The sequence below is a fragment of the Ranitomeya imitator genome, chromosome 10, assembly GCF_032444005.1.
Source record: "Ranitomeya imitator isolate aRanImi1 chromosome 10, aRanImi1.pri, whole genome shotgun sequence".
NCBI lineage: Eukaryota > Metazoa > Chordata > Amphibia > Anura > Dendrobatidae > Ranitomeya > Ranitomeya imitator.
In genome coordinates this window covers 147,365,415-147,374,217 of record NC_091291.1, presented here as the reverse complement: position 1 = coordinate 147,374,217, position 8,803 = coordinate 147,365,415, and the positions used below count along the sequence as shown (strand labels likewise).

The 8,803-nt window shown below is 46.4% G+C and overlaps 1 long non-coding RNA gene across 1 annotated transcript in view; it reads right to left on the bottom strand.

Annotated features, from left to right (window-relative positions):
* Positions 1-7,087: 7,087 nt before the first annotated feature.
* LOC138651055 (uncharacterized) overlaps positions 7,088-8,803 on the bottom strand; it is a 4,950-nt gene continuing 3,234 nt past the window's right edge. The window contains exon 3 of the long non-coding RNA XR_011315431.1: positions 7,088-8,803. This exon is cut by the window's right edge and continues 192 nt beyond it. This is a non-coding gene — a long non-coding RNA (uncharacterized lncRNA).

Below are 8,803 nucleotides of genomic sequence, written 5' to 3'. Positions count from 1 at the left end.
CCATCATTTTTATTACAGGCACTCCCTGACCACACAGACGCACCATGAGGCCATTCACTCCCCTTCACACCATCCACAATCCCACACTCCTGCAGACAAAAAATTCCTGCATTTTGGGTTGCAAAAAAATCCAAAATGGCCGCCCGTCGCAACCTGCTTTTACAGACCCTCACATTTTGTGATATGATTACAAAACCCATCACATACACAGAAACAAAAATACTAAAAAAAACAACCTACGAGCATGACATTACTCAACTTACATGAAAAACACAAAAAAACATTTTTAAAGGCAAATGCTATATACAAAAACACCTAGCTACTGAAATAATAGCACATAACTACACAGCACCGCCACTGTCCTAATCCACCATCTGCGCTGAGCAGCCTTCAGAGCCGCTGACCTCCATACACTCCTCCACACGCGTCTTCTTCTGCCCAACCTTCCTCTGGGGTCCTCCACCTTCACGAACCTCAGAGTCACAGATTTCCCCACCACCCTCCCTGGGACACTTTCGACCTCCAGGCTCCTCTTCTGAGGAAAAAACGCCAATGCTTCCTGGATCAGAATCAACGACGCAGCCATCTCCTCCGCCCCAGAAGTGTCAAAATCCATCGAAACACCCAACTCCTCTGCTTTGCTAACTGGGGCTTTTTTTCTTTTTCTTTTTAGCCATAGCATGCTCTTCATGCTTTGCGGCTCTCCAGAAATAACTTGTCCTCCAGCTCCTCCTTTCAGCCTCATTGTCCTCCTGCCATTTATCCCGCCATCTCTCAACCATAGAGGGCGGAATTACCTCAGCGCTTTGCTGCGCAGATGCCTCGCTTTCCTCCCGCTTCCTCTCCTCCTCCTGTTTCTTGACCTCCTCCTCTTTTTTTTCTCTTCCTGCCTCCGCTTCTCACATTTCTTTTCTTCCTCCTGCAGCCTCTCCTCCTCTCTAGTTGGCTTCCATGGCCCACCATATGGACAGTCCTTATACAGGTGCCCTGTATTACCACACCGGTCACATTCACATGGCATCGGACACTGAGCCGCCGGATGGAATTCTCTTTTGCAGTTACGGCAAACCATGTTCTTCTCACACATGTTCTGCAAGTGCCCAAACTGGAAACACTTCCTGCAGTATAGAGGCTGCCCTGCATACGACAGAAAGCCCCTATGACCCGCCACTGAAAAGTTCGCCGGAGGATGGGTGAAACCTCACAAACAACTTGGGTCTTTCCTCAGTTTCACACGAAAAACATATTTACAATTAAAAATGCCCAACACATTTTTCTGTTTCTCTCCACCATTCACATTTTTGCAGTACCGAGCCAGGAACTGCTCCAGCAGACTTACTTCTGTGTAAGGATTGTAGACGGTAAAAGTCACTACTTTTTCCATGAGCCCAAACAGAGGCTCCACTCGCACTCCCTCCAGGCATGGGTCACCATCATGGCTTCTGAACCATTCAAAGACAGACAGCAAGGTTCACTCACAAAGGTAACATCATATATACCTTGATTGTGAAATTCGTTCACACTGAAAATATCAGTCCGATGAGCTCCAGCCTTTCCCTCCAGCAGGTCACGAACCACATACACCACGTTGTTTCTGGCACCACCTTCCACGACCACACGAATCGTATTCTTGATAAACATCTTAAGTCTTCACTGCCGATACGAATACCGCAGAAAAAATTTAGCAGCACGCTGCCTGGAAAAACTCGCCCCCTCTGACCGCGACACAAGATCGCAGCCAGAAGCAGTCCCACCCACAGACAGCTGATTCGGGGTATTTGCCCCTCATCAGTGTGGAGTAGGAAACTGTGGCTATCAGGAGCAGTGCCTAGTAGAAAGTCTATACAGGCACGGATGATTGACCTCGTGGAGACCAAAACATCCAACACCGTGGAGACACCATCACGTGTTTCTCAACGCAGTGATCCAGAACACTGCCCCCAAATATGCAAATGCATGTAGAGGAGCTGCGGAGACACCTTCACATGTTTCTCAACGCAGGCAGTGAATAGCCAGGCCTTTCCCCGGGAAGGAACAACCAAGGGAAGGGCAGCATCCAATAAAGGAAAACATCCAATAAAGGAAAACCACCTATGCCAAGCATGGTATCCATCCACAGACAGCTGTTTCAGGGTTTTTGCCCCTCATCAGTGTGGAATAGGAAACTGGCTATCAGGAGCAGTGCCTAGTAGAAAGTCTATAAAAGCACGGATGATTGACCTCGTGGAGACCAAAACATCCAACACCATGGAGACACCATCACGTGTTTCTCAACGCAGTGATCCAGAACACTGGCCCCATCTGGATCACTGCATTGAGAAACACGTGATGGCGTCTCCATCATCTATGAAAATAGAACTGACAATTTTATTGGCTATACCCATCTGTACTACTAATCTTTCATGATATTGTACAAACTTATTATTCAAGAATGTTGGGGAATTTAGGCTGTCCCATGCAGTTATCAATATTATTATATGGAAATACGAAAAACCAAAACATTATGTCCCCTTATTTGCTACTAGTCTGTTTGACCAGCCTGCAGTGCGATACGTGGATCCACGTCGGCCTTCCTTCCAGCTTTACTGACATAGGAGTAATGAGGACTTGGTAGGGACCATCATACAAGGGTTCTAGTCCGTGTTTTCTGACATGCCTTTTCACGACCACAAAATCACCAGACTTCAAGTTGTGACAAATATCGGTTTCTGCTTAATCTGGAAGGGAAGAAAAAAACTAAAACATGGGTGTTAGCAAGATTTTTACTAAGCTGAATAACATATTGAACAGCACGGTCAGTTTCTTCTGACAACTACTGAGACTGGAAATTTGCAACTGAGGACTAGCACCAAACAATATCTCATATGGAGACAGGCCATGTTTTGCAATAGGGGTAGTACAAATGTGGTACAGTACAATGGGTAGGAGCTCTGGCCATGAAGCAGTAGTCTCCTGCATCGTTTTGGTCAATTGTCCCTTCAGTGTGCCATTCAGCCTCTTAACTTTCCCACTAGATTGTAGATGGTACGGAGTATGGAGGGCTACAGTGGATCCAAGCATTGTCAGAACCTCCTGATACACATGAAAAGAAAAGGCCAGGCCTTGGTCACTTTCAACAACTTCTGGAACACAATATCTGCATATAACTTCCATCACCAGTTTCTTTGCTGTGGTCTTTGCAGTCATGTTGGTAACGGGGGAATGCTTCTGGCCAACTGGAGAACATGTCGACAACCACCAGACAATACTCATACCTTCCAGACTTAGGCAACGTGATGTGGTCCACCTGGAGCCTTTGGAAAGGATAGTCAGACTTAGCAAGGTGCTTCGGGGGTACACGTTGAAGTTGAACGAGATTGCAGGTCTGACAGATATTACATGCACGGTTGAGTGCTGTCAGGACTGTAGAAATACCTGGAGCCCAGTAGAATTTTTGTACCAGGTCAAGGGCCTGTTTTTTTTCCTCGATGTGTGGGCCCATGTGCCCCCGTGGCGATAGCAGGGTACATCCGCTTAGGGAGACACAAGTTGGTCCTTTTTCCAGAGACCATTGTCCATACGTGCTCCATCAGCCTTCCACCGCTTCACTTCTTCCTTTCGGGACATTCTCTGCAACGTCATTAAGCGGTCTCGTGGGGTCCGACTGAAGACTTCAGTCTCTCGTGGATCATCAGGTTCCTGTACAGTCAGTGTTTCTTGTAACTGTTTACGCTGAGAGCGTGTGGTCACCATAGCTGGTATGGTCTGTTCAACGGGTAGGAGAGCAGCAGCTTTTGCTTGCATATCCGCAAAGGCGTTACCAACAGACTGTAGACTGTTCCTAGGACCGTGCGCCTTAACTTTGATAATGGCCACCTGGGTAGGTAATTTGATTGAGTTCATGAGGGTTTTAACAGCTTCAGCATTCTTCACTGGAGTTCCGGCAGTAGTAATAAACCCTAGATTGGCCCATAGAGCTCTGAAATCATGAGCAATACCAAATGCATACTATGAGTCCGTGTATATATTAGCCCGCCTGTCTTTGGCCAGAACACATGCAGTAGAAAGAGCCTGAAGTTCTACTTGTGCCGACAGTGAGGGAGGGAGGGAGGGAGTGCAGCTCCGGGCACTACAGTGTCTTCCGTAGTAACAGTGTATCCGGTGTGGAATCTGCCAAAATCATCAGCATATTTTGAACCGTCTTTCAGGGCATTGTAGAGAGGTTGCATTATGCGGGATGCGTCCGTATCCACTGACGACAATAAGTACATAGTCCAAGAAAACGCTGGAGTGCAGTCTCATCTTTCGGAAAAGGAAGGGAGCTGACGGCTATTTTTCTTTCTTCTGTGAGGTGTCTGGCACCCTGAAGGAGACCGTGAACCAAAAATATCGCTTGACCAAGGCAGAACTGAAGTTTCGAGGCCGAAACCCGACAGTTCAGATCTGCCAGATACTTGAGGAGGCTAACAGTGGCAGCAATGGCTTCCCGCTCTGTCCGTGCACACAACAAAAGATTACCCACATACTGAACCAGCGTGACATAAGGATATTCTAACTGCCAGGGTAAAAGACACTCGCCCATATTTTTTGCAAACTGATTGGGACTGTTTTGGGCCCCTTATGATATAACTGTCCACGTCAATTGTCGTCCCTGATAAATGAATGCAAACAGAAACTGGCAATCTGGGTGTAATGGAATGCTGAAGAAGGCATTGGCGAGGTCGATGACTGCGAACCAAGCAGCATCCTGAGATATCTGGGACAAGAGAGTATGTGGATTAGGCACCACCAGAGTTTCTAGAACAGTAGCTGCATTAACTGCCCGTAGATCTTGTACCAGCCGGTACACAGGGGGTTGGCCGGCTGGGATATTTTTCTTAACGGGAAACAAAGGCGTGTTACATGGGGAAACAGTACCATTATCGAGTAACGTTTGTATTTGACCCTTGAGGTCCCGCTCCTGATCATGTTTCAAAGGGTATTGATGGACTTTGGGAAAAGGGGCACCAGATTTGAGAAACACTTTTACTGGTTCTACAGGCATTATTGGGGGTGAATCTGGGCCTATAAGGGCCATCATAACCGTAGGAAGGGCATGTAAGATACACATCTCATTATGTTCATCTGCATAGGGGTTATATAACGTAAGTACCATCTGACCATCATCTTGGAATTATATTCTGGAGCGGAACTGTGATAATAAATCTGTCCCCAGTAAATTTACTGGACATGAGGGAGAGATTACGAACTGAGCAGTAACTTCAGGGAAAGGTCCCACAGGGATGGGTTTTGTGAGAGTATATTTATTGGGTCTGCCATCTACACTGATTAAAACAAGCTCTTAGTCTGAGAATTAACATGGCGAGGGAGATTCCCAGACATAGGGTTAAAACGAGATATTGGAGTATGGGACTGGATTTGTGTAAGGGAGGAGGGCTGGAGCTGGAGTCTGGTAAGGAACCAGCTGTGTCCTTGTAACTGTGGGGGGGGGGCTGAGATTGGAGCAGAAATCGCTGCGGCTACTGATTTAACCCTTGATTTCCCTGTTTATGCAGAGCGGGTTAAGCTCTGAAAACCTTTTTTTTTTTTTTTTTTTAATGCATCATCCGAAGTAGAAGTCTCAATATCGGGTCTGGCTGACATTATTGCATCTTTCAATTCAGATTTAAAGGGACACTGTCACCTGAATTTGGAGGGAACAATCTTCAGCCATGGAGGCGGGTTTTGGGGTGTTTGATTCACCCTTTCCTTACCCGCTGGCTGCATGCTGGCTGCAATATTGGATTGAAGTTCATTCTCTGTCCTCCGTAGTACACGCCTGCGCAAGGCAAGATTACCTTGTGCAGGCATGTACTACGGAGGACAGAGAATGAACTTCAATCCAATATTGCAGCCAGCATGCAGCCAGCGGCTAAGGAAAGGGTGAATCAAACACCCCAAAACCCCGCCTCCATGGCTTAAGATTGTTCCCTCCAAATTCAAGTGACAGTGTCCCTTTAAGGCCAAACATCAAAGCTACTACAAAAAGGTGTATGGGCTTTATTTTACAATGAGAATCCCAGATCTTTAAATACTACCATAAGACGCCCATAGAACTTCTCGGCAGTCCAGGATATATGGTGCCTTGGGGTTAAAGGGAACCTGTCACCCCGAAAATCGCGGGTGAGGTAAGCCCACCGGCATCAGGGGCTTATCTACAGCATTCTGTAATGCTTTAGATAAGCCCCCGATGTTACCTGAAAGAGGAGAAAAAGACGTTATATTATACTCACCCAGGGGCGGTCCTGCTGCTGGTCAGGTCCGATGGGTGTCTCCGGTCCGCTCCGGCGCCTCCCATCTTCATTCCATGACGTCCTCTTCTGATCTTCAGCCACGGCTCCGGCGCAGGCGTACTTTGTTCTGCCCTGTTGAGGGCAGACAAAGTACTGCAGTGCGCAGGCGCCAGGCCTCTGACCTTTCCAGCGCCTGCACACTGCAGTACTATCCTCTGCCCTCAAGAGGGCAGAGCAAAGTACGCCTGCGCCGGAGCCATGGCTGAAGATCAGAAGAGGACGTCTTGTAATGAAGATGGGAGGCGCCGCAGCGGACCGGAGACGCCCATCCGACCTGACCAGCAGCGGGACCGCCCCTGGATGAGTATAATCTAACGTCTTTTTCTCCTTTTTTCAGGTAACATCGGGGGCTTATCTACAGCATTACAGAATGCTGTAGATAAGCCCCTGATGCCGGTGGGCTTACCTCACCCGCGATTTTCAGGGTGACAGGTTCCCTTTAAGGGGCATAGGGCTTACAGTCGGGAGTAGAGGCTTAATTTCCTGGGTAGGGACCATATTATCTAGCAGGGAGCCCCCGTCCCAAATTTTTAATTGTTTGCTTTCCCAACACATTAATCTCAGTCAGTTTCTCAGTTCCTTCTTGCACCACAAACATCCAGTTTTTTTGTCATAGTAATAGACAACTTTCCTTTTTCAACGTAACAAAAACAAATCAGAATTCACTTCCTCTGTTAATGCTTAATTTGCTATATATCAACCACTCAACTTGAAGCAGGTGAATCATTTACCAATCTTTCAATCACACTGATAACCAAACTATCACTTACAAGTTTCCTTCTAAAACAAGGCGCAATATTTTACTTTAAACTTCCACAATATTGTTGTTTTAAACAAAACACAGATCTCCCAGCGCGTTCTACACCAAGGACATAAAATTCAGAGAGGACGCAGCTATGTGCCCCCTCCATACCAGAGACACAGAACAGATAAGAACATCACAGCATTCCTCAGCACAGAAAGAAAAAAACAATAGTGCAGCTGTTTGACTTACCCCTCCCATCGAGTATCTTAGAAATTTACACGCAGCAGCGGAATACAGTTCTCAGACTTAATTAATTTCTACAAAACCTTCATCACACAATTCATATGAAAAACCAGACCACCTTAGAAAAACCAATGATTGAGAATATTTTCCTGCATTCCTGACAGATTTCTTTCCCCATCTTTGGGCTAACAATATCAGATTCATCACACAAATTCAAAGTCTTCTTTTACTTCCATGGAAACTGATTCTTCTTTAGAGCTAAATATCCTTACTTTGTCGTGCACAATACCAGAGCCCCTCTGGGACAACCCAAAAACGCGGTACTCAGCGAAAGGAGGAGGGCGTCTCAAACTAACCCTCCGGATACCTCTAGAAATACACATATATATCTATATATTCCTGAGTTACGCATCCTACCCATCTTCGATCACCTCACCGCACCTGATTCTAACAGTGATCAGGAATTCAGGATATTTTGACTATAAAGAGAATTACATCACTGGTCAATCCGGGGTGTCCGTCCCTCATGAGGTACGGTTCGAGCACTGGGCTCCCAACGGAACTACACCTCTATATGATTCCACCCAAGAATCACCCCACCATCGGGGACAAACCTCAGATCCTCTTTGCAGCAACAAACACTGGAAAACCACACCAAACGGTCAGTCTGAACAGTATAACTGCCAACTTACCGTGGTTGTTGTAGGGGGATGATCAGTCCCAATTTCCAGTGCCTGTGTCCGCTCCGAGGGTCGTTTGTCTTGTTGTCCTCCGGGGGCAGAGGCATTCCTGTTTGGGGCACCACATTTCGGGCGCCAACTGTCGAGGGAGGTTCTAAAGTGATCCTTCACGGTTAACTCAGTGATTTCCAAATTAATCTACAGGGCGTTGCCGGCAACTGAAAATGACCAGACGGAGACGAATGTCTCTGTTTGGGGGGGGGGATCAAGCAGATCTCTGGGCCCCCGTTTATTGTCTGACTTTTCATTGTCATAGAAATTATACTTCAACCAATCAGCATAAGAACACGTTCATAGTTCTTAACCTATAAGAATGCAGGAACAGTCTGTACATCAAAGTCTCGTAGAACAATGCACCCTCAGTCTCATGTCCTGGCAGATTGCAACAATCAAGGTCTCATCAAGGTCTCATAACAGCTGTAAATTTTAGCCTAGTAACAAAATTTATATTAAAACAACAAAATGGAGTCGAAAAGCACAAAATGGAGAATCTTTCTTAATATGTTCCTTCACAAAACATCTCTGGCAGCCATCTTGTGCATCTGGCAAGCGGACGCACAAGATGGAGGCACTTTAGGATAGCGGTTCGCAAACTCTCTTGCACTGGCTGTCATTTTGTGCGCACACTATATGCAAAGGTAAACCAACTCCTTTGTGTCTGCCTTTGCTTGGCTGGCCCTGGCCTGCTCCGCTAGTTAATTAAATCAGCACACAACATAACGGTAAAATAAAACTTTTTTTTTTTAACAAAACTTTTTTTTGCT